Source organism: Podarcis erhardii (genome assembly GCF_964252035.2).
Source record: "Podarcis erhardii genome assembly, chromosome: 3".
NCBI classification, from domain to species: domain Eukaryota; kingdom Metazoa; phylum Chordata; class Lepidosauria; order Squamata; family Lacertidae; genus Podarcis; species Podarcis erhardii.
The window spans coordinates 105,940,073-105,966,443 of NC_138507.1; the positions used below are offsets into that span (position 1 = coordinate 105,940,073).

The 26,371-nt window shown below is 47.5% G+C and overlaps 1 long non-coding RNA gene and 1 pseudogene across 2 annotated transcripts; one reads left to right on the forward strand and one right to left on the reverse strand.

Annotated features, from left to right (window-relative positions):
* Positions 1 to 1,581: 1,581 nt before the first annotated feature.
* Positions 1,582 to 3,245, reverse strand: LOC309338710. The gene is made up of 2 exons (XR_014155030.1): positions 3,133 to 3,245; positions 1,582 to 2,592 (listed from the first exon to the last, which is right to left on the reverse strand). It is a non-coding gene; the product is annotated as an uncharacterized lncRNA (long non-coding RNA).
* A 6,601-nt stretch (positions 3,246 to 9,846) lies between these two features.
* LOC309337933 (transmembrane protein 121 pseudogene) lies at positions 9,847 to 26,143 on the forward strand (annotated as a pseudogene). The gene is made up of 2 exons (XR_014161667.1): positions 9,847 to 10,204; positions 23,642 to 26,143. The product of XR_014161667.1 is annotated as a transmembrane protein 121 pseudogene (transcript).
* The last annotated feature ends 228 nt before the right edge of the window (positions 26,144 to 26,371 follow it).

Below are 26,371 nucleotides of genomic sequence, written 5' to 3' on the forward strand. Positions count from 1 at the left end.
GAAGGAGACGCCAGGCCTCTGACAGGAAGGTGCTGGGAGGGCTCTTGGACTCCATCAAAGCATCGCACCTCCCTCCCTAAGCCAAGCAGAAGCTTCCCGGGCTTTAGAAAGGAGGTGCTAGGTTTTAATAATACAGTACTTTAATTTACCGGGAACATTTAGAGAACTAGCCTAGTCCCCCTAGTCCACTGATCGCACGCCACTGAGAGATTTCCCAGTGGGGTTTTATCAACATGATGCACATTCTGTGCTCACGCTTGTAGAACATAGAGAGCGGAGTTTCCTCCCGTAAGCAGCACTCACACTTTTTATACTCTCAGCCCTCTCTAGCGTGCCTTGTCAGTCGTCTGAAATGATTTATGATGAGCCGGCATATTTGTCCTGAACAGATCTCTGAACAGAAAGATTGTGTTTGCGAACGCTGAGGCATGCCAGTCCACAAGGAGTTCCCGTTCTATGTGCCACTCAAAAACATGCACAGGCATGAGACTCCCAGCGCTTCTAACCTCAGTGCCAGAAACATCTTAACTTTGTGTTTTCTATTTGTCTCAGCACCTCCAGCAGGGAATGCCTGATGGGCTCTGTGACTAATAAGCAGATAATTCTACTCCTCATCAGAGACACAAGCGTAGAAGCATCTTGCCTGATTCCTCTTATCTGTGAAGGCGGCTTTCAGGATCTGAGGTACCCACAGCGAGAGGGAAAAGAGGCATCCATTTGTGAGGCTGGATGCAAAATGGAGTGCCTGTTGCATTCTCTGGAGCTGTGATGCTTCAAAATAAGCAGAAGGCTTTTAAAAAATAAAAGGCCCTCAAAGCACCTCTACCAATTACTTGGCCCACCGTGGTTTATTGAACACAATGGAATTAAATGCACATTGTGGCAATGGTACAAGGCATGGAATGAGAGGAAAGGGGAGCCTTTCTCTTTTCATTGTGGACCATGCAAGCTTAACCATGTGGATGCCCTAACCGTGGTTTTAAGATTGGAGAAAGTTTAAGTAGTGGCTAAAATTACATTGCCTTATGCCAAAAACCTAAGGGAAACAAAGTCTCGCAAAGTCCTCGGGACATTACATTACTCATCACACAGATATTTTGAGAATTACACAGAAATTCTTTCCTTCTCTAGAGCGTCCAAATATGATTTTTCAAGCAAACAACTTCAGGGGATTTCCTCCTCCTCTCCCCATGGATTTCTTTGTGGCAGCTTTCCCCAACATGGTGCTATCTCCAGGTATTGTTAGACCACATCTCCCATCACATTGTCTAGAGATGAAGGGAGTTGGAGTCCACATTTGGGAAGGCCGATTTATGTTGTTCTCTGGCTAAAGTGGAGATTCCGAACCACAAGGCCCAAGAGAGAAAATCAACTGTGCCCTGAAGAGAAGGCCAGGCTAGGCAGCTCATACTATGGATCCTGAAGAGATCCCTACCCTAGGGGCCCATGGTAATTCAGCTGGTGGAGTTCACCCCCTAACTTCCAGCTTAATATACTCCCTCATCTAAGGGGAAGGTAAGAGAGGAGGAATCCAGGCCTGGAAGGTCATGCCATCAGACTCTGAAGTCACCACACACTCACCCCAAATTCCGTATTAGCCCGAATATAAGCCGCACCCGGATATAAGCCGCACCTTTAAAATTCAAGAGGAAAAAAGAAAAAAAGAAAATACCCAAATATAAGCCACTCCCTTAAAATTCCACAGGCACTCACACCCGTTCCATTTTACCGTGTGTCCGTTTCAGCAGCAATATTGTAAAAGCCAATTTTTGTATGGTCACGAATTTAAGACGCACTTTAACTTTTCAGTCAAATTTGGGGGGGGGGAGTGAGGCTTATATTCAGGCCAATGCTGTAATTATGCTGTTTTTATATTTTGCTCTGTATTCTTTTGTCTATTGATACTTTCCCCCCCTTTTCCTTCTTTTTTCACATTTTAATTGGTTAACTGCCTTGAGTGCAGAGTTTCAGCACTAAGTATATATGATTCAACTGGTAGATGGTGTCTTGCCCCTAAACTCAGGTCCAAATCCATATTCAGATGTAGATTCTAGGCCCGTGGTTTCCAACGTGGGGCACACGCCCCACAGGGGGGCAATTCGATTTTTAAGAGGGGCAATTCAAGAACGAATTATTAACAGCGAATGGCCTTTTAGGCTTCTTCCACGTGAATAGGAGTTCACTTTTTGAATACTGTAATAAGAATTATATGTCGGGGGGCGGGGCGGTAGCATCAGGATTTTAGAGATGCTTAGGTGGGGCATGGTAAAAAGAAAAAGAAAAGGTTCAGAACCACTGTTCTAGGGTGAGCAGGTGTCATATATCAGAGTGGCCAACATTTTTACTCTTGGCAGCCATTTTTAGCTGCTCCTTGTGGAAGAGAGAACAAGCAAAGCTGCATTTGCCAAGATTCTCTCTCCTCTGCAGCTATTACAGGTATGTAGCAGGAGTCCTGCTCTCCTTTGCTCCTTGGGCAACTTGACATCTCAGACACAGGAATAAAAAGCATGTGGCTTTTGTATGTGGATTTCACACCTCCCTCAATACGACCGAAAGCACCTGTGGAGAGAAGCTCCAACGTTTCAGCAATACCTGCACAAAAAAAGAAAGAACTGGGTGAACTTCTTGCAGATCTTCATCATCCTGTAATTCAGAGGTGGGAAACCTCAAGCCAGAAAGACAAATGCAGCCCTCCAAGGCTCCCTATCTGACCACTGGGACCCTCCTCACAACACTGCCCCTTTCCAAATTATTTCTATTCATTTTCCAAATTATTACAAAGCAAACCAGATTAAGTTAATTTAATGCAATTTCCTAAAAACAGGTTTCCAGCTCCGGTTCCAAGCATGTGATCATCAGCATTTCCTCGCATAGCTGCATCATTTCGTATTTAAGAGTCCTGTTGACACCCTTCATTGCCCGTTTCCAGGACACATCCTGGTTTCTACTCCAGCTGATCATTATACGAACTGATAATTGGTGCTTGAGTTTGCATTCCCCCTCTTCCCTCCTTGTCCTTTTAACCTCATGGTTTTTTTTAGTTTGTAAGCCTATGGGCAAGGACTGTCATGTTTTAACTGAACAGCAGGGTACAAATGCTCTAAATAAATAAAGCAAATAAAAACAACCCACCTCACAAGCTCTGCTTCTTCCCTTCCTGGAGTTTTTGCCTGGCTGGAACATGTCAAAGTCCGAAAATGCTTCTTGGTTCACAGAGAGGGGTACATGTGTGCAGAAACTAGCCCAATGAACAAAGAAAAAATGTGTGGTTGTTGTTCCTGACCCTGCAGACTACTGGCAGGTGGCCCCTTCTGGTTGCCCAGACGAGAATGCAGCCTTTGCTCTGGAAAAGGTTCCTCACCCCCTGCTCTAAGCCATATTTTCCCTCTAGCAAGTGAAGCAGAAACAGACATTCACAGAGACACTCCTGACATTCCTGAAACAGAATGCCTGCGATGTTACCACTAGGGTATGGTTTTACTAAATAAACAGTCTACTTAGTACTTTTTGTTTAGAGCTTTTAAAATCAGCCCCACAGCCCCTTTCTTTTTTTGCCCCATCTGGCAGAAGCATGCCAACGGCATCAAGTCAGTGGACTAAAGGCCACAGGGAAGGCAAGAAGCCATGGAAATGCTGCAGATTATTCCGTAAGGGGTACTCAACAGATGCAGCGCAACCGGGAAGCTGGGAGCGAATCCTGTGGCCTGTAACATCTGCTGTCTGCACAAAAAACACACCCCCTGCTCATCCAGAGAAATGTCGGATCAGCAGCTTCTCTGTAGAGACTCAGTGACACCCAGTGGCTGCTTTGGTTGAAGCTCTCTGTATTTATATCTGACACCCTCAATTATATTGGATAAGAACATGGCAGAGAGAAGCTCTCCTGCTGGTGAGATCAGGCTCAGCCTCACCATTAGCTACAGCAACAACCCCCAACCTGATCCCCCTCCATTATACAACTCCCACTAGCCATAGCCAGCATGGTCCACGGTCAGGGATGATGGGAACTGTAGTCCAACAAACATCTAGAACTCCGGGTTGGGTTAAGCTGAGCCTCAGCTTGCTGTTTTCAGGTGCTGTTAAAGGTTACTTCAACTATTATGACATCATTGCTCTTTAATCGTATGGAGGCGGGAAAGTATCGGAATGATCTGCCCAATGGCTTTGGCTAGCCTTGGCTGGAGCCTTCTCCATTGCAGAACCTGGTGTTGCCCATGGCAACCCATTTGACTTTGTAGGCCCAGGCTTAAGCATAATAAGCAAATAGTTCCCCCAGGAAAGTGCAGGCCCAATACATTTTGGCACCTGAGGCAAACCACAAAATACGTTGGAGGGGAAGGGGTCCACTTTGAATCACGCCTAATGGGTGCAGAGCCTAGAAAACCCCAGAGGGCAGCCCCTACCTAAGGGTGGGAGAAGACTAGCTGCACCTCCTATTCACCAAGGAGCTACGATAAGTGTGACTTTGGAGGGGGGGGCTGCCGAGGATGTGGCAAATCCAGCCTCTGAGGAGCATGCCACAGCTTTTGCAGCGGCTGTACCACTGGCGGCAGAAGCAGGCGATGCATTCCTTGAAGACTGCTTCTGCTCTCCCTGTGGATCCTGCCGCCTGAGGCGGTCGGTCACCTCGCCTTGTCTCATTGTAGGCCGGTCCTGCCTGGGCAGCTGCTGGCTCCCTAGCACCCAAGCAAGGGCCACAGGTATACTGATGCCTGTCCTACCCTGCCGTGCTGGGTAGCTGAATGGGCTTAGGACCAACCCACCATTTTTATTTCCCACAAAACTACAAAGGACATTCTTCTCCTTGATACTAGGGTGGAACTGCATGTTATGAGACAAGCACAGATTTACTGCAAAACAAGCAGCTGTCAAAGATGAAGGCTAGCTGGATAGGAGACACAAGACAAACTTTATAGCACACACAACTCTGCTCTCTGGCATTTTCCCACCGCTCTCTGCCTTCCAGTACCTGTCACTGAGGTGACCACCTCACACATGATGTAACTATATCCCTTCCGCTGATTCTCTCCTGTCAAGGCCTTCTGCCCTGGCATTCATGCCATCTCCACAAATGCAGGTTTGGGAGCAGGCATTTACTGAGGTGACATCGAGTTCTGTCCATATTCTCATCCTTTCTATGCCAAGATAAAGCTAAAATAGTTAACTAATCTGCATTAACTGGTTTTAAGAGTATGATTTTATGGAGTGCCTTCAAGTGCAGCGGCAATTCCAATCTGTACAAGTGATTGTGGGACCATAATCCATTAGTAATGCCAAGTACTTCTTTTGAAAACTAGACAGATCCAGCCAGTTTCTGAACCTGAAAAAGCATAATCAAGCAAAGTTCTGAATGTGCAAACCATGTTTCGTCGTTCTATCTTATTTTTCTAGGGAAATATTAAGTTTCACAGGAGGTACACAAGTCAGTGAGCCGAGCGACAACAAGTGAGCAGGCGATGCTCATATTAAAACTTTAAATGAAAACCCCTATCTACAACATGCATGCCAACATTCATGGCTGCCTTGAAGGTCAAAGGACATGTCACATTGCCACTAACAAATAACTGAGCAATCAGCGCTCAGCCAACAGATGAGGTTTTGTGAACAACCACCTAGTCATTTTAGTGAAACACAAAGGAGCAATTGTGGTGTTGTTCAAGAGAGCACGGTTAGTTGACTTATCCCACCTGCCCAATCTGTCTGATGTTGGCAGCATATATGTGTCTGCAGTAGCTTCAGCAACTAAATTTTATACCACTAATGGGAACATAGTTAAGGTTTGGAGGCTTAATTATCATCTGGAACCACAGTAAGAGCTGAGAGCTCGCCTGAAGTCATGATACAGGAGAGTGCACTGGAGTGAAGAAACTCAGGCACCACTAGGTGTGAGTCAGGATGCAGGGAAGCACAGTCACATATCCCTGAAGGAAACTGCCCAAAGCTGCTTTTCACACTGGCCAGCTTACGCCTGACAGAAACCTCAAATCAGCCCTCAGTGCTTAACCAGAAGTAAATTCTCTCTCTACAGCTAAGAATAATCCTCGGATAGTGCCACATTCTCTCTGTGTTCTTTCCCGCATCCGATTGTCGGTGCCAGATTGTTTCTGTGGAAGAAAAAAAATCTCTCCGAACTGCTGTTTCCGTTTCTGATTGCCTTCTCCGCCTGCTGTTGATGCCACACTGGCTGTTCACAAAGGGAATCCCTTGAGACCTAACTCTTGGTGACTGAATGTGCCCACGCTTAATCCTTTCACAAACCTGTCACTCACTGCTGGATTATCCGTGCCCAGGGGAAATCCTTTCAAAGGCCCTGCCTGTTGCTTGATTGCCTTCAAGGAAAACCCTATCAAGCCTTCTGCCTGGTACCAGGCTGGGCCCCAAAGAAGCCCTCTCAAACCTGAAATTGGGCATCCTGCTGCCAACAGAGAAAATCCACTGCTTATCTTGTTTAGCACTGACCTCTCACTGGAGGCTTAAGCCTGTACAAAAAAGAAGTGTTGGGGTCAGCTCTTTGCTGCCACAGGGTGAGTTCTGGACTGACTTCTTTGGGATTCTGCAACCTGTATCAGTCTCTCAGAATGATATGATTCTGCATACTGTAATACCAATTTCTTTGCTTCTGCAGTGTGATCACAGCCCTGTAGAATACTATGTAAACCAAGGGCAAGCAGAAGGCAGATTTCTAGATTATTTGCAAGGGTTTTTGACTCCTGCATATTTAACGATGGCAAAAACAAAATAACTTCCTTTGTCTCCAAATTGGGCCACTTTGAATTCCTGGTTCATAGTAACCCAGATGTAATATGTACTTAAACATGCTGTTCATTCTCCAATGTATGGCATATAGGTCACACAAATTAATTGGTTTCACCCCCCCTAAACCCCCACTTTGCATCTAGCTCCAGCAGGACATCAGGTTCTAGTAAAAATCAATAACTGTAGATCCTGCAAGCCTCAAAGTTGTGTATGCCTGCAGCTTCTGCTTCTGTAAGATCCAAGAAGACTTGAGATTGATGTCCTGGGGAACTCTGGAACTGTTAACCTAGTAAGGATACAGGGAGTTGTCTGTTTGGTAAAGCTTTTGCTAGGCTGGTCAATGCATCAAAATAACTAGCAACTTGTGTTGACTTCACATCATTACCATATCCTGTGAGCCAGGCATTTACTTGTCTATAGTTGCATGTACAAGAACTTGCTTCCCACTAAGAGTTTGGGAAACTGAAGCAGCCATTAGTTGTACTAGATCCGTCTATTTTATTTATGCAAATGTGCTCACTCTACATGGCACTTCAGAGTACATGAAGAAGGAAGAATAGGAAAGAGGGAAGAGGAAGTGCTCCAAGTATCTTAAGAGTCTAATACTTTCTCCACATTTGAGCATTATTTAGCTGTTAATCTGCTGTTCCCCCATTCAAATTAATAGCTCACATCTGCATGTATGTGAATTTGTATACGAGGAGTACCTTTGATCTTTCCTGTTCATACTGGTGGTTTGTCCCAGCAGGGAATGTGCACAAGTAGCTGTACCAGCACCTTGCGTTTTTTTCTGCCCAGGAAGTGTGCAAAAGCACATGGTCAGGCAATTGTAAATTCTCAGCAGTTTTCTTGTTTTGTGCAAATCTGAGGGACCACAATAAAAAAAAAGGCTGCATATCTCTGGTTCAGAAGTGTGCTAGAAAAAGGAAATGAAAATGATTGTAAATTCTCCATGCACACACTTTTCAGATTGCTGCTCAATATCTGGTGTATTGTAGAAGTTTTTTATGTGGTTTGCTAATGCAGTTTTCTGGTTTTGTGCAAATCTGAGGGATCAAAGGAAAAACTTATGTCACTCACAGTATCTCCCAGGAAATAAAAAATGAATTCCAGCTTGCCAGAAGCCATTTTGCAGAATTTTCCAAAAGACCCACAGAAACAGTTTCTTAATTACAAAATAATGTTTGTGTATCAGAGACCTAACGTTTTAACTTTGCTACCTTTTTTTTGCAACCCGAATATATCGCTTATGTCATTTCAGTTTTCTGTAACAGGGGAGTTTTGATACTGAAAAGGCACTGTTTTATTTAGCTTTGTATTACATTGTTGGCATTCCTTTGATTTTCTTGTTTGTTTTTCCATTTAATTTTTGAGATGAAAGAAAAAAGCTGGATAGGGAGTTTAAGAAAATTAAAGGAACCCATGTAATAGTTTCACTCTGGAACAGAATTATGTATTTGGACCACTGGCACCTTCTAGTTAGTCTGCAACACGATCCGGCAGTGCTCACATCCTGTTAACAGCCGTTCTATGCTTGTGTGTACTCGTGCTGTTTAAAACAAGTCAAACCATTACTCTATCTAGCTCAGTATTGTCTACACAGACTGGCAGCAGTCCTCCGGGGTTTCAGATAATTACGTCTTTCCCAGCCCCGCCTGGAGATGCCGGGGATTAAACCTGCGACCTTTTGCATGCTCTGCCAGTTAATGTCCCTTCCCTGCACCAGGGGCTAAGTGTACTTTTGCACCCAGGGCTCGGTGCATTCCGCAACAGCAGGGTCCAGTCAAGGGAAACGGGAGTTGGGGCACCTTTTGCAGCTTTGTTGTTTGCATACGAGGCGAGTTTTCTGGCTGCAAAGCGTTCAGTAGGCAGCCGGTAAAATGTCAGGGACCCTGCATAGTGCGTTAGGGTTCCTTTGTGCTCCTCCTAGCGATTAGCAGGTTCAGAAATGTGAGGAACGCATCCCTTTAATTCGCCTAATTTACACTGCTTTCAGAATTCAGCCGGGGAAGAATTCCAATTCGCTCGGTGCAGAATCGGCGGAGATTAAGCGCGCTGTGTACGTTTGTGTCAATGAGGCTGGGAGTGCAAAGCTCCGTCTCTGCGCGAGAAAGGACCGCTAATGGATAGGGGAGCATCGGAGGGCATGCACGCGCGCACCATCCATGGCCGCCCTGCCCTGCCTTGTGCTCTGACTTGCTTTTGCAAGCGCCGATCTGCAAAAACGTGCGCACGCGGCAGCACCCCACCTCCGGGGGGGGGTGGCCCGTTAGTCTCCCCCCACTTTCCAGAACGGCCTCACAGCGAGGCAAGCCCTCGATCAGCACGGATTAATCACTCCCCCGCTCTTTCTCCTCCTCTCCCTCCCCCAGGCGGGAGTGGCCATTCAGCCAACCTGCCGCCTGACTAACTCACTTTAATTCACTGCCTGCTCTCGCTCGCCTCCAAATCGATACAGAGGCTCGCTTGATCCCAGCCGCGCTCGCAGCCGGAGCTGAGCACAGTTGGCGCTTGCCAGACTGCAGCAGCGGCAGCAGCGACCGCGCGGCTCTCCCAGCTTTTGCCCGGGACTTTTTCCCCCCTCCACCTCCCCTTTCTATTTTAAAGGAAAGCATTCGCGATCCACCGAGGCGGAGAGAAGGCGAAAGCCGACCGGCAGCCCCAGCAAGCCGAGCAAAGTCCCGTTTCCCTAGGAGAGGGGTGGGTCGGGGGTGCTTGCATTTTACGCACACACACACACACACGCACCCTCCGGGTGGCAGAATCGCTCTCCTCCTCCTGGACTTGGAAACCTCGAGCTGCCTCCGGTCTGAGGGATCCGCTTTTTGACCTTCGCAGAGAGAGAGAGAGAGAGAGAGAGAGGCTGCCCGGGGTTGCATCGCGGGGGATGCCGTTGCGGGGCTCGGGGCCTGCAGGGCTCCGGGCCGAGGGTTGCTCGTCCCTTATGCCGGCCAGGAAGCTGCTGTCGGGGGAAGGAGCGCGGCGGAGAGGCAGGGCGAGCCCAGCGGCGCAGCGCGCTCCGGGGATCGGGCTGCGCTAAGGCGGGCGGGCGGGCGGGCGGGCGCGGGACCCCGGGAGCTGGAGCTCGGAGGAGCAGCAGCAGCAGCAGGCGGAGGACGGACAACTTGGGTCTCCGAGCCACGGCGATGGCCACGGCGGCGCCTTCTGGCAGGAGTCCGCCTGTGGAGTTGCCGTGATGTTTGGCGGTGCTGGCGGGAGAGGCGGGCGGCGGCGGCGCAGCGGCCGGGATCCGGTTCCCGGAGTGTGAGCGGCGGAGCTCGCTCGGAATCCACGCGCGGAACTTGCCGGGCGTTCATTGGCTCCGGGAGGTTGCTGTTCTCCCACGGATCTCGCACTCCAAGCCGGCGGATCGGCGGACCGGATCGGATCAGGCTTCTTCAGGGAACCATTCCCTCCTGTGTCCCAGGGCTTCCAAGAACGGCACTAGGTAAAATGATAATAATAGTAATAGTAACAGTTCTTCAGACAAGGTCCTTATTAAATGAGATTTGTTTTTCTTTTTCTAAAAAAGGAAAAGCTCTCGGATTTATTTGGAAAGTGCCCAGAAGCTTTGCTCAGGCAGGCAGATTGACTGACAGATCAAATCCCGATACTGTACTGCGGTGATGGGTTCATTGTGAGCCGTATGGTGGAAGTCTGGATATTGGGCATATATGGCATTCACACGTGATTGCTCGTAACTCCAGGCGATTTTTGTGACCGTGTGAAACTCAAGATACTTCTGAGTGTTGGCAGGCAGGAGAATGTGATTTTCAGCTTTCAGCTGTGAAAAGGGGAGGAACTCTGTGTGTATGTCCTCCCCCTTTCACAAAATTAAATTAGGATTGTTCATAGCCACCAGATTTTGAATATTAAGTCTGCTATTTGGAATCAAACGTTATGTGACTTGGGAATTCTGTGGTTTAACTTTTTTTTTTTTTTTGAAGAAGCAGACCGAGGATGGATGGGTACCTAGGATGGATTGCCCCTGCTGCACAACTGAAAGGGCATAGAGCCCCCATTCTGTCTGTTTCAGAGACCAGAGCAAGATTGGTTCTCCCACCCTATGCTGGCTTTTCAAAACATAAAGACTCCAGGAGTTGCAGTGCACCAAATTCACACATACTTTGACCCTAATATTACTATCTAGGCAGGCAGCTCCCTTTCTTTCTCTCCCTCTGTTTCTCTCACTGAAACACATGTGTTTGATAAGCTGTGCAGGGAAGGGTAGGCTGTGTAGGAATGTAGGAAACCATGTTGTACAGAGCAAGACCATTGGCCTTTTGAGCTCAGTATTGTATACACTGACTGGCAGCAGCGGTCCAGGATTTCAGACCTAGGTCTTTCCCCTGGAAATGTTGTGGATTAAACCCGAAACCCTCTGCATGCAAAGCAGATGCTGTACCACTGAGCCTCCTTACGATGCTCCTCAAACTGCTGCCGAGTAGTTTTTGGCTGCTTATGGAGGAATTGAGAAGGCAAAGTTGCCTTGCCTCTGATTCACATGACCGCTTGAGCTTCTGGCCAGCAGGGTTCTCCGTCTACGTTATGACTTCCTCCTCCGTCAAACTGGACAGAGGACCATTTCCATGCCATGTGCTGGCCTGATCTCCCTTTCCACGCTTCCTTCACAGCTGCTCAAAACCCTGCAATTGTGATCAAAGTCCCACGTTCAGCAAGGGACAAAGGGTGCGAGAATTGAGTGAAAGCGTTCCAGAAAGAGAGGAATGGATGGATGGACAGACAGACAGACAGACACTTCCAGCTTTTGAAAGCGGTTGTGGTTCGGTGAATGGAAGGGTGCAGAACCTCCTTTCCGGCTTTTAGGATATAGCTGCTTTGTCTCAATTAGATGACCTTTGAACTTTGCCATTTGCCCCAGGTTAGATCAAATACTGTACCTCTGGCATGGAAGAAGAAGCCCTTTAACCAGGCCAACGTACAAGGCGGGAAGACCAGAGGCGTGTGAACGCACGAGAATTGGGGAAGGGGCTCTTAGATACAGAGAGAAATGTACAGTGGTACCTCGGGTTACATACGCTTCTGGTTACATACGCTTCAGGTTACAGACTCCACTAACCCAGAAATAGTGCTTCAGGTTAAGAACTTTGCTTCAGGATGAGAACAGAAATCGTGCTCCGGCGGCGCGGCAGCAGCAGGAGGCCCCATTAGCTAAAGTGGTGCTTCAGGTTAAGAACAGTTTCAGGTTAAGTACGGACCTCCAGAACGAATTAAGTACTTAACCCGAGGTACCACTGTACTATGTTTGGCTTGAGACATTGCTGCTGTGTTGAAATCTTCCTTCTCAGGGGCCATCTCCTTGAAATTGCTAAAGCTTCACCATCCATGACCCTGCTTGCAATTGTGAAAAGCTCTTCTCAAACAGGTGTGCCTCATGTAGAACTCGCTCAGTTATTGGGGTTGTGTGTCTTGACACTGGACAGACACATACCACTCCAGGGAACGGAGAGGTGTCTCTTCCAGGGCTGCATGATAAGCTGCTAAGTGGGGACCCAGCCCATAATTTTCTGAGCACCTCCCTAAGGGAGAACACCTATCCTATCCCATGGGTAGGCAAACTAAGGCCTGGAGGCCGAATCTGGCCCAATCGCCTTCTAAATCCGGCCCGCGGATGGTCCAGGAATCAGCGTGTTTTTACATGAGTAGAATGTGTGCTCTTATTTAAAATGCATCTCTGGGTTATTTGTGGGGGAATATTCGTTGATTCCCCCCCCCCTTCAAAATATAGTCTGGCTCCCTACAAGGTCTGAGGGACAGTAGACTGGCTGAAAAAGTTTGCTGACCCCTGACCTATCCTAAGGGAAGGAGAGGAGAAGCTACAGTGTCTCCAAATAGGCCAATTTCAGGTGGGGGGGTTAGCAGGAGGTGTGTCTGAAGGACAGGTGCAGCAGTGCTTTAATGGTGAACTCTGATTTCCCAAGAGTTGCCCTAACCTAGAGCCTTCTGTTTGCCGTGGGAATCAGTTACCCAAGGGTGAGTTTGCTCTACCCACTCAGGCATGTTGCCAAGTGGGATTCATCTTGCAGTTAGGCCCATCGCTGAGCAAACGGTGGTTTAATTAATTAATTAATTAATTAATTTGTAGCGTTCATACCCAACTCGTCAGCCGAAAAAGGGCTCCCGGGGTGGCTTACATACAATAAATTAAAAAGAAGAGAGTCCCTTGCCCTGAGGGCTTGCAATCTTAAAAAGAAAACATGACTCATAAGGGGAAAGGGAAGGGGAAGGAAGTTGGGGAAAATTGCCAGTCCTTAACAACGGTTCTTATAATGGCCATCTAGCAGAGTTCAGGGGTAGGAGGTGACGAATGAAGCTGGTCTTGATGGAATGAGCCCTATTTCTTGTGTCTCCTGCTGAGACCATCTGATGGAATGGCAAGGTTGCTGCTAGGAAGGTAGGAAGCTCAGTTTGTGATGGAGTTGGTTGCGTGAGTCGGAGCCGACATAGTCGGTGTCTCTTGTTTCCCACATGGAGAGGCATCTGCCAGGTAAGAACAAGGTTATCAGGAGTGGGGGATTGCAATTAAAATACTCCTCTGAGCAGCATCTGTTGAAGGAAACCCATTTGGCTAACCCTGTAGGGATGGAGAAACAGTGGCTCTTACATTGTCAGACTGGGTGATATCCATGGGTCTCTGTCCAGTGTTAGAAACTCAGATATATAAGCTAGGTGGCAAATGGCTCCTTGAACCAGGGCTACAGTCGCCAAAATGGAATGTCTTGTTGCCATTTCAGGGCCAGGCAGATCAAAAGTCGTATTTTTCAATATGGCTTTTTGGTTCCTGAATCCATTCTGACGGTTCAGATACAGTGGTACCTCAGGTTAAGAACTTAATTCGTTCTGGAGATCTGTTCTTAACCCGAAGCACCACTTTAGCTAATGGGGCCTCTTGCTGCTGCTGCGCCGCTGCTGCACAATTTCTGTTCTTATCCTGAGGCAAAGTTCTTAACCCACGGTAATATTTCTGGGTTAGAGTCTGTAACCTGAAGCGTATGTAACCTGAAGCGTATGTAACCCGAGGTACCACTTTAAAATATCACAGATAAATTCTACAGTATGTGTTGTTAGTGTGTGAAAACAGGCAAGATCCACGGATCCCCAGGCATGCGCCTCCAGATGGTGGAGATGTCGGGCACCATCCTGGCGCCTGGGGAATCTTCACCTGGTCACAGGTGGCCGATCCCCACATGCAAAATGCGCCTTGCAAATTTCGAACACTGGTCCCTTCCAAACCTGTGATCCTGTGTGTATGAGAATTGGATCTATAAGAGGAAACCAGCTAGACCAGTTCCTTTTGCTAGCCGGCCAGTTAAGTCCTGCCATTTACATTACAGAGAGGCTGCCCTGTTGCCATAGAGACAAATGGGGGTAACCCTCCTCACCTGGTTGGAAGGGACATCACCTCCTAAGGTAGAAGAACAATAGCCAGAATGTTGTGCACTGAGTTTGGCTGGTGCTGGAAGCTGGAGAGACACAGGCATGTCTGCTCTGGGGTAGACCAAAAGCTGTGACTTCTTTGAAAACCTAATGGGGGAGCCAGATCTGTTTGGGTGCAAATGCTTTGCACCCCTCCATTCTCTGCTCAGGTTATATATACAGTTGTACCTTGGTTCCTGAACAATTTAGTTGACGAACAATGGGCTCCCGAACGCCGCAAACCTGGAAGTAAGTGTTCCGGTTGGCGAACGTTTTTCGGAAGCCAAACATCTGTTTTGGCCGTTGGCATTGTTTCCGGGGCCAATCAGAACCTGTGCCTTGGTTTTGGAAGTTGAACGGACTTCCAGAACGGATTGAGTTCGAGGACCAAGGTACCACTGTATGGGTAAATAAAAGCATATATCCTAAAGACACCACAGTTTCCACTGACCTTCAGTCCAAGCAAGCTGAACCCTGGGTCAGCGTGGGCATCCTCAGAGTCTCTCGCCATTTAGAGACTTGGATACACACAACAATATGTTGTTGGATTGCATTTCCCACCGTTACTGACTATCGGCAGTGGCTGATGGGTGTTGGGGTCCAATAACATTGGGGGGGGCATAGGTTCCCCATCCCTGCTGCCCAGGAAGGATTGGAAATTTGCCTCCAGAATACTTAACCCGTGGTAGATGTACTCTTGAATTGCTTTCTCAAAGTCTCAACCTGATCTGCAGATCTGCACGTTAACCCAAATAACTTTGCCAATAAAAGTGGTTGATTCTAACTTGCCCTGAGCAAACCGCACATTAATAGGGATCAACTCTAAAGGTCGGGCTGTGGTTTCAAATATGAAAATAGACCCCCAAATAGAAGTCACGTTAAAAGTATCGATTGAGTTTCCCTCCCTGTTCGTTGCCCGTAATAAAATCTTCCACTCACTTCTCACCCCCGTTCATTAAGTGTGAGTGATGCCTCTTTAATAAATTAGGACAGGCTACTTGATGCGCTGTCATATGGCGATATGAAGGCATGAGGTGAGTGGCAGCAACTCAGATTCATCAGTGACAAGCAATATGTGATGGGTGTGTGTCTGGAATGGGGTGGGATATCCCCCCCCCCCCCCGCATTTCCAGCCCGTGAGAAGCAGTCCATCTTCGGATGCAGTGGTGTCCCACACATTCTTAACCTAACAAGTATGAAAAATATACCTGCAACATACAACACAGAGATAGAAAAAGGACATATAAAAAATTGTGTGGTGTGCATTGCGTTAGCCAAATGACGGCCATTTTGGGCACACCTTCTCAATTTACTTGCTTATCTTTCCTTAACCTAGACAGCATCTTAAAAAGCAGAGACATCACCTTGCCAACAAAGGTCCATATAGTTAAAGCTATGGTTTTCCCAGCAGTGATGTATGGAAGTGAGAGCTGGACCATAAAGAAGGCTGATTGCTGAAGAATTGATACTTTTGAATTATGGTGCTGGAGGAGACTCTTGAGAGTCCCATGGACTGCAAGAAGATCAAACCTATCCATTCTGAAAGAAATCAGCCCTGAGTGCTCCCTGGAAGGACAGATCGTGAAGCTGAGGCTCCAATACTTTGGCCACCTCATGAGAAGAGAAGACTCCCTGGAAAAGACCCATATGCTGGGAAAGATTGAGGGCACAAGGAGAAGGGGACGATAGAGGACGAGATGGTTGGATAGTGTTCTCAAAGCTACCAACATGAGTTTGACCAAACTGCGGGAGGCAGTGGAAGACAGTGGAGTGCCTGGTGTGCTCTGGTCCATGGGATCACGAAGAGTCGGACACAACTAAACGACTAAACAACAACAATCTTTCCTTAGGGCTGGGCATAGGAGCCAATAAAATATTTGAGGGGGCTGGGCTTCCACAAAGTTGATGGGCATTCAAATGCCGTGTGTGCACTGTGTCATGTGATTGATTATGCGGGGCAGGGCTTACCTGGGCCCCCACAATATTTTGGCACCCCTGGGACTGGGGAACCTTTGTGTCCCTTCCAGTGTTGCTGAACTACAGCTCCCATCAGCCTTAGCAAGCGTAGCCAGTGGGCAGGGATGATGGGAGTTGTGGTTCAGCAACATGGTTGGGGGGGTTCCCCACACCTGCCTTAGGTTGAGCAATGCAGACAATCCGATATTGGATTCAAAGCACTTAAAATACATGATGCTCTGTATCTCAGATCAAGCTGCTCCGTCCTGTCTGACAGCCGCCCAGATAAGTTCCTGGAGTCTGAAGACTGATGGCTCCAATCAGATTTGTTTATCTCAGAAGCCAGGAGTGAGGAACCTTTTTTTTTTATCTGGAGGGACATATTCCCTAGTGGTCAACCTTGCATGCCAGCAGTTGGCAGGGACAGAAGTGGGTGGGGCAGAGCTAAAAGCAGGTGTAAAAATTCTGTGTAAAAATTCAGAGTTTCCCACACCCACTCTAATCTTTCCATCAAACATACAGGCAGGCGAGAGGGATTATCACATATTCCAGTCAGGCAGAAGCACGCGAGGAGGGCACTGAGCAAAGACCAGGGAGGTTGTGTGACCTAGTTAAAGCCTCAAGGGCCTAATAAAGAGGCTTGTAGCACCACATTTGACTCCCAGGCTTAAGATTCCTCACCCCTGGCAGAAAACACTTTTTGCAAAATTGTAAAGGTTAACCCAAAGGCTTCTTGAATTTCTAAATCGCATGATTTCGTGACGCTGTTTCCATCTCTATCAGCAGAGGCTGTTTCTTTCTCTCTGTAAAGCAGCCTAATTCTTGCTAGCTGTAACTTTTTCCTCCTTGCCAAAGACCCTTTCCTTACGACGCACTTTAGACACCGCGTGTATTGGGTCAGTGGTGGGCAGAATTCATGCTCGCAGGGTATACTTTGTTTACTGGACCCCCAAAATCCAAAGCAGACAATTAAAGAATTTGGATTCTGGGTATTTTGGTCCGAGTTGCAGAACTGAATGGAGCTTACTGTCTTCCCTACACTGTTGCTTACACCAAGGTCTCTTCATCTCAGCAATATAACTAGGATGTGGGGAATGGAATTGTTTGTTGTTGTTGTTGCCATGATTAAACCATTGGTGGTCAGAAACGTATCAGCGGCAAATCACCCAGAAATCAGCTAATAGACAGGTGCATCTTCTACCCCTTTCCCCATGTTATGTAAATTGGGTGCTTTGTAACTTCTAACTGCCCTGTCCTGCCTTTTAAAAAAAAAATTCAGCATCTAAGTTACGACAAAATATTAAAAACAGTGAATGACATCCAATGTAGAATAGACACATTGGCATCAGTGACCAAAACTCTATTTATTTCAATGGGTCTGCTCCGAATAAGATAGCCTTGGTTATCACTCAACCTGCCCCGTTCCTGATGTTTTCTTACATGCCTTGAATATTTTTTTCTTCTTTTAGGAAAATTCCTGGGTTTTTGAATTCATAAATTCATACTTGATTGTGCACTGTCTTCTTAGGATATTCTTTAGGCGAGGAGAGGTTGGAAACTGGATTAAATAAGTAGGTGGTGCATCCATGTTGCCTCTGTTTCACTCCTGTTTGTGTTGATCACCTGTCTTTACCTGCCTGCAGCATGTGAAGGCAGCTACCATTAGCCCGGTATTGATTAGTCTATAGCTGTCCTCCTGTGTTGCGGTCCAACTAGGGCTAGGTCTGGGCACGAGAAGCATATTGGCTCAACTATATGAGAGCCTAGAGCCTGTGACAGCTATTTTATTGCTTGCTACTTAATGTTGTGGCACTACTTAATACGTTGCTCTTAAAAACCAGTTAAACCTGGAAGAGGCATAAATTCTGCACAGAGCGATCTATACTAATATTGGTCTTTGTTAGGGCTCCTGGCAACTTTATCAGTGGATATATATATACAAGTGGCAGGGAGGATCAAACACAGCAAAGAGGGGAGACCAAGCGAAGGGAACATGCACACAGGCTTGCACGTTTCTCCACACACACACACCCGCACAAAAGTGCTGCGTATGGAGGAAAAATATCTCGTTTCAAGCAGCCTGAAAGTGTTCTGGTCTCTGCCTTCCATGCCTCATTTGGGATTTTTTCTCTGCAGATCCGTTATCTGCATTGATTCCGACTCCTGATTGTTTGCCGTGTTATTTTCTGCTCTTGTCTCTAATCTTCGTAGTTTCTTTTGTTGCGTTTTGCTTGTCTTTGCTGGAACTTGCAGCTCTCCACATCTGCAGTCGTGAATGCCATTAGCTGTCTTCTCAAGTACATCACTGAAAAAATCCCTGATTCCCCTGTCAAAACCATCCTCGCAGTTGCTGCCCTTTGTAACTTAAGAGTCTTCAGAGCTTGCACAGCGTAGCAACTAACAACCTGATTCTATTGTTTGTTCGGGATTGAATCTCACCCTCTTTCATAGAGCTTACTCCCAAATAACTGAGCATGGATTCGTACTGCACAAGACTGTTCAAATCTCACCTCTGCCGCGAGCTCAGAAGGTGGTCTTAAGCTACCCATTATCTCTTGGCCACAGCATTACTCCCCTACACTTTTAAAATGAGGATAATAATATTCACCTGAATTGCAGTATGGATTAATGAGATGCAAAGTGTTTTGATTGCTGTCCAAATGGTAAGTCCAATACCTATGTATCTTTTTGAAACTCGGCTTTCGAGAAAGGGTTTTGCGAGACAACCCTAACATAAAAGCTGCTATTATTGTTGTTTATTAAATTTATTGCCTCCTCTTCACCAGCAGGTCCCAGAGCGGGTTACAACAATTGAAAATTCAGAATTAAAAACAATTAGAAACGCATTGCATGTACAAGAATGCTAAAATCCGCCTCTCTGTTGAAGTGTTTATTTATAATGTCTCAAAACTGTTTCCCCCGTGTTGCTCAAATGTAGTGCTAAGAAACTGACAGTGAAAACCACACCAAAATAATCTTATAAATACAGTTTATACCCTGGTAACCAGAAAGGAATGTCGCTGTCCACTTCTGTAACTATAGGCCTAAACAGGGACAGAAGACAAAGTGAATCACTTTTAAACCTCCCCCTTTAAAATAAATGGGAATTGTTAAAAATATTTCAATTTATCTGTATCACATTCCTAATTTGTACCTAGATTCAGAGGCTTGGGTAGATAAAATATTTAACTGATTCTTACACTGGTGAGGTTGTATCAGAGTACACCCACTGCAATTAACAAAGCTAAGTCAGTCATGCCCAGTGTTCCAATCAAGAGAAGTAATAGTACCACTCTATTTATCCTTAAGGGACGCAGGTGGCGCTGTGGGTTAAACCACAGAGCCTAGGACTTGCCGACCAGAAGGTCAGCGGTTCGAATCCCCATGATGGGGTGAGCTCCCGTTGCTCGGTCCCTTCTCCTGCCAACCTAGCAGTTCGAAAGCACGTCAAAGTGCAAGTAGATAAATAGGTACCGCTCCGGTGGGAAGGTAAACGGCGTTTCCGTGCGCTGCTCCGGTTTGCCAGAAGCGGCTTGGTCATGCTGGCCACATGACCCAGAAGCTGTACGCCGGCTCCCTCGGCCAGTAAAGTGAGATGAGCGCTGCAACACCAGAGTCGGCCACGACTGGACCTAATGGTCAGTGGTCCCTTTACCTTTACCTTTATTCATCCTTGGTCAGACCACACCTGGAGTGTTGTGTCCAGTTCCAGGTGCCACAGATTCAGAACAATATTGACAAGCAGGAAAATGTGCAGAGGAGGGCGACCAAGATGATCAGAGGTCTAGAAACCATGCCTTATGAGGAATGGTTGAAGGAGCTAGGCATATTTAGCCTGGAAAAGAGGAGGCTGAGAGGAGATATGATAGCCATCTTCAAATATTAGATGAGCTGTCACATGGAAAATGGAGCAAGCCTGCTTTCTCCTGCTCTGGAGGGTAGGATTCGAACCAATGCCTTCAACTTACAAGAAAGGAGATTCCGACTAAACATCAGGAAGAACTTTCTGACAGTAAGAGCTGTTTGGCAGTGCAACAGACTCCCTCAGGGTGGTTGTCGACTCTCCTTCCTTGAGGTTTTTAAGCAGAGCTTGAATGGCCGTCTGTCATGGATGCTTTAGTTGGGATTCCTGCATTGGAGGGGGTTGCAGTAGATGACCCTTGGAGGTCCCTCCAAACTTTACTACCCTCGGGAAGTCTAGCATTAGATACATGGACGCGGGTGGCGCTGTGGTCTAAACCACTGAGCCTCTTGGGCTTGCCGATCAGAAGGTCAGCAATTCGAATCCCCACAACAGGGGGAGCTCCCGTTGCTCGGTCCCAGCTCCTGCCAACCTAGCATTTCGACAGCACACCAGTGCAAGTAGATAAATAGGTACCATTGCGGTGGGAAGGTAAATGGTGTTTCCATGCGCTCTGGTTTCTGTCACAATGTTCTGTTGTGCCAAAAGTGGTTTAGTCCTGCTGGCCATATGACCTGGAAAGCTGTCCGTGGACAAACGCCAGCTCCCTCGGCCTGAAAGCGAGATGAGTACCACAATCCCATACAGTAATACCTCGGGTTAAGAACTTAATTTGTTCTGGAGGCCTGTTCTTAACCTGAAACTGTTCTTAACCTGAGGTACCACTTTAGCTAATGGGACCTTCCGCTGCCTTTGCCGCGTGATTTCTGTTCTCATCCCAAAGCAAAGTTCTTAACCCGAGGTACTATTTCTGGGTTAGCGGAGTCTGTAACCTGAAGCGTCTGTAACCCAACGTACCACTGTAGTCGCTTTTGACTGGAATTAACCATTCAGGGGTCCTTTACCTTACCTTAACCTTTAAGATACATGAGGCATTTAAGCCTTCATGAGGTTTCCTTAATCACAGTGACCCTTACTTTAGTTGGACAAACCCAATTCTGTGCTATAGTGAGCCTCCCAGAACCGCTGGAATAGAGATGGTCAGTTTTCGACCTGATTGTTGGTGGTGTGGCTACATCCCAGAACCCAGAGGCTGGGGTCAGTTCATAGGAACATAGGAAAGGAGGTTTGCTGTATACAAAGTCAGATTTTTCTTTTTAAAAAAACCAACGGGCCTGGAAATTTTCTAAATAAATAAATTATGAGTTGGAAGGCACCCCAAGTGTAATCTAGTCCAATGCCCTGCAATGCATATAAACCTTCCTCAATCACACGTCCTCTCCATGGACCCACATCCCTTACTGACACTGCCTGTGTTCCTATGGAAGACCCAGTATGGTCTACTCTGACTGGCAGGGTATTCAGAGAGGAGCTTTTCCCAGCCCTGCCTGGAGGCAGCACCTGGAATCAAATCTGGGGCCTTCTGCAGCCAAGGCAGTTGCTCCACCACTGAGCACCTAAAGTTGATATATACCGTATTTTTCGCTCTATAAGACGCACCAGACCACAAGACGCACCTAGTTTTTGGAGGAGGAAAACAAGAAAAAAAATGTTCTGAATCTCAGAAGCCAGAACAGGAAGAGGGATCGCTGTGCAGTGAAAGCAGCAATCCCTCTTGCTGTTCTGGCTTCTGGGATAGCTGCGCAGCCTGCATTCGCTCCATAAAACGCACACACATTTCTCCTTACTTTTTAGGAGGGAAAAAGTGAGTCTTATAGAGCAAAAAATACGGAATATATTGTTTTAAGTGATAGGCTCTCCTTCCTCCCCAGCTTGTTCTCCCATTCGGCATCTCCTTCCCTCCCTTCTCAGATTCTCCCCAGCACCAGGAAGCCTTCTTAGCCTCCCCCCCCCCCTCCTGCTGATGCCTCTCTGGCCCAGGGGGTCTCTTGGCTCAGCGGGAGCATTGCCAGCCTTGGAATTTTAAAGGCAACCTTAGCAGCCGGCTTAATAAGCCTTGCTATTCCAAGCCCTACCCACACCGTGCGTGCAAGAGGCTGAGGCACAGAAAATATAATGAAAACATAATGCCTGTGGTGGTTGTCGGAATGCGGGCTTAACTTGATCGCCTCCAGTGCATCTGCATTTCAAAAGCCATTCCGCTCAATAAGGAGGCAGGCCCCACATTTCGGCAGCGCACGACTGGAATGATTTTGTGCGCAGAGCAAGCCATTATGTTGTTTTCTCTCCTCCCAAATGCTAACCAGCTTCGGTTTGCAGGAGCGTTTTTCAGACTTTTACTTTCCTGGAGCCGTTTCTCATCTAAATATCTGCTAAGCAACCCCTGTAGAATACCAGTGCATTGCAAAGGATTCTGGGATCCAGAATCTAGAGCAGGGCCTTTCATCCTGAGGGCTGCAGTTCCTTCTGCGGGTGGGGAACCTCAGGAGCCAAGTGCGGCCCTCCAGGACCTTTTAACTGGCCCTCGGAACTCTCTCCAGGCCACACCCCTCCTGGGCACCCCAAGTGTTTTTTGCCTGGCTGGAATGTGGCCTCAAACTCCCATAATGTGTCTTGCTTGTCTAGATGGAGGATAAGGAAGGAAGTACAGAAACTTTCCTGTCCCCACAGCACAAAGGAAAAATTCACATTCATTCTTTCACCTGCCACTGGCCTGTGGCCCTCAGAACATTGCCCAGAAGGTTATATGGCCCTTGGGTAGGAAAAAAGTTCATCACTATTGAAATTTCCCAATAGTACTTAGTGCAGGCAACTCCCCACTCATGTGTGACTGCACACATGCGCAGCTCTGGGAGGTAACTAATTCAGACCTGGGAATGGCAGGAGAGAGCTGGAAAGTCCTTGTGGCTCACGAGGAGACCCTCTCAGAGGACGTCAGTGAGCCAAAATTCCAGAAATTTAAAAAGCTTCAAAAACCCAACAACTTGTGGGCTCTAAAGCGGCATGTGGGATCTCTCGCTGTTGCTGCGCTGCTCCACTTGACAGCTGTTTGGCAGGAAGCTGCCTTGTAGCGAGCTCAGGCGCACTGTTCCCTGCCCTTTCTGGTGATCTGGAGGCAAAGGTACTGTATAAAAGGGGGCGGGGGAAACCAGGTGTTTAGAGGTTGTCCCCCACTTAAGTTCATTTTGCTTATGCGCACTGAGGCCTGCAACGTAAGTTGCTTGTAATCCAAAATATTTTCTTTGCCCTGTTGGGACCGTCAGCTCCTAGCAAATTGATATATATTTTTGGCACATTTTCTTCTTCTTTTTTTAATAAGTAGAGAGAAGCTTAGTACTTACATAACCTTTTCCCCAAAGTGCTCAAAGTACAGTACCATTATCCCAAAATGTTATAGATTCTGGCTTGGAAAGCACTTTCATTCAGGTACGTTCAGGACAGCTTGAATGAAAGACCCCTGTTCAGTTTACAGGGCTAGAGTATGATAGCCATATGATCCCCATGGGAACTAAGAGGAGATTGATTTGCTTTGTGCAGCTGAGGGGCTTTTTGGTGCAGAGATATAGAAGGCTTGACATCCTTATCGAAAGCTGCATAATGGACAGTACGTCAGGGATGGGGAGAGCACATGGCCGTGATGACTCGGGAGCCCTTAAAATGTTTTGACTAACGTGTGCCTCTTCTTTGCAGGATGGTGCCTCCCCCACCCATTAACAAGCCCCACGTCTGCCTCTCCACCACCCTCATCATGAGCAGCATGGTTCTGATGGATGCCTACCTGGTGGAGCAGAACCAGGGCTCCCGGAAACTGGGCATTTGCATCATGGTCTCCGTCGGGGACATCTGCTTCCTGGTTGTGCTCAGGTATGTGGCCGTGTGGGTCGGGGCCGAGGTGAGGACCGCCAAGCGAGGCTACGCCATGATCCTCTGGTTCCTGTACGTCTTTGTCCTGGAGATCAAGGTCTACTTCATCTACCAGAACTACAAGGCGGACCGCAAAAGCTTGGACCTCATGGCGCGCAAGGCTCTGACCCTCCTCCTCTCCATCTGCATCCCAGCCCTGTACGTTCTGCTGGTGGCCACAGAGCACATGGAATACGTCAGGACGTTCAAGAAGAAGGAGGACCTCCGCAACCGGCTCTTCTGGGTCATTGTGGACATGTTGGACGTGCTAGACATCCAAGCCAACCTTTGGGAGCCCCAGAAGAAAGGGCTGCCCATCTGGGCCGAAGGCCTGATGTTCTTCTACTGCTACATCCTCCTCTTGGTCCTGCCTTGCGTCTCGCTGTGCGAAATCAGCATGCAAGGGATCAGCATCGTGCCTCACCGCATGATGCTCTACCCGATGCTGAGCATGCTCACCATCAACATCGCCACCATCTTCATCAGGGGCAGCAATATGGTGTTTTTCAGGGACATCCGGGTCTCCGGCATCTTCATGGGCAAGAACGTGCTGGCCATCGCCCTCAAGGTCTGCATGTTCGCGCAGTACAGGAAGCACCTGCGCCACGCGCCGGCAGGATCTGGCGCGGCGGCAGACCCCCAGCACAACACCATGGCCCAGACGCAGCCAGCCATACACCTGCTGAAACCCCAAAACCAGACTCCCTGTCCTGAAGGGCTGGCCCAGGAGAACACATGACATGCCGGGCATCTCCCCACACCAGGCGGCAAGTAACACCTGTCTGTGGTCACTAGGGTCACCTGCAAAGATGAACAACGCCGGCTGGGCCCTGCATAGCCAGTGCTGGTCCCTCCAGAAAGTCTGCAAGAGACCTCTTCCCTCCCTTGCACAGGCTGTGTCCTGGAATGGCCCTGGGCTGAGGTGGGGTCACTTCTAGAGTGGCGCAGAACGGATCCCAACCCTGACACCAAGGTGCAAGCTAGCAGGCCGCAGAGACTGGAGAGTGGCAGCCTTGGGGATGATAAGATCTGCTCAGTGGATAGCAGGCAGCAGCAAGCAATTCGACTCCTTCCTTTGCCTTTCGTGTACTCATTCATATCTGTCACCCAAGTTGCTTTGGAACGTAGCCAGTTGGATTGCCTGGGGGCAGCCCTTGAGGAAACTGGTAAAATGCCTTTTCCGCATCTGTTTGACATATACAACGCTGGTGACCTTCCTTTCTGGTATGGGCCAAAGGCACTTGGTCTACTACCTGCCTGCTCACATTCTTTGGGAGTACCTGGGGCAGGGAGGACATTTTTGGCCAGCCTTTCCCCAAACTGAATCCTTCCAGATGTTTTGGGCCACGACTCCCGTCAGCCTCAGTCACCGCAGCTCATGGGAATTGTAGTCTAAAACTGGAGAGGCGACAGGTTGAGGAAGTCTAGCATAGGGTTTCCATCTACAATTGTACTCCCCCAGTGGAAACATGCTGGATCATGGCCATTTATTTTCTTTCTTTCCCCCCATGAAAACGTTTCCAATAAAACAAAAGGCCAAGCCCTGAGGTTTTCTATTCTGTCTGTCTGTCTGTCTCTCTCTCTCTCTCTCTCTCTCTCTGTCTCTCTGCAGATGGCTTGCCAGCCTTCTTTCCCCCCCAGCAATTTGGAAAATATTTGGGTCTGGTGTTCTCCAGGAGGGCGAGAAAGGCAAAAACAAGTTTTGGTTGCAGGAATCAAACTAAGGACTAAGGGGCACGCAATAGCTTCCAAATTTGTCACCCCAGGGATTGTGTTGCCACTCTGCTCTGAATCCTTTTAAAACGAAACTAAACAAAACCCTCACCTAATGCGTGGTTTGAAATTATTGTTTGAAAATTCTATGTTCATCCATCCAGGGACTGGGGTAGGAAATTTATTCTTATTGAATCAAGGAGCAGGTGCAGGCTTTTCTTTTCAAACAGTATTCTAAGCCTGACAATGTTCTTGTAACTTGATAGAGACAGCTGTGGATATGGCTGATCTCGTGAGAATGAAAAAAGACAGAACGAACGAGGCGGTTCCTTCTATTTTTTCCAGCTGTGGGAGTGTTCAGGGTTTGGGTTTTTTCTTCTTAAAAAAAAATATATCTATGCATCTTTTAATTAAATTTCAAGTTTATTATTTTTCATCCATCTTCCAGTTCTGTAGCTTGCAGCCGGATGCTGTACATGTTTACTTGTGAGGCAATGCTGATCAAGTTCCATCTTCCAAGTTTACTCGCAAGTAAGCATCTGATTGGCCATTGTGACAACAGGATGCTGGACTAGATGGGTCATTAGCCAGAGCCAGCAGACTCTGCTTACGTTGGACTTATGTTGGAATCCAGCTCCCATCAGTCCAAGCCCAACACATCTAATGGCTGGGGATGATGGGAGTTAGAATCCATCAACATCTAAAGGGCCAGTTTCCCCAACCCTAAGCATAGCTGTTTAATAATAATAATAATAATAATAATTATTATTATTATTATTATTATTATTATTATTATTATTATAC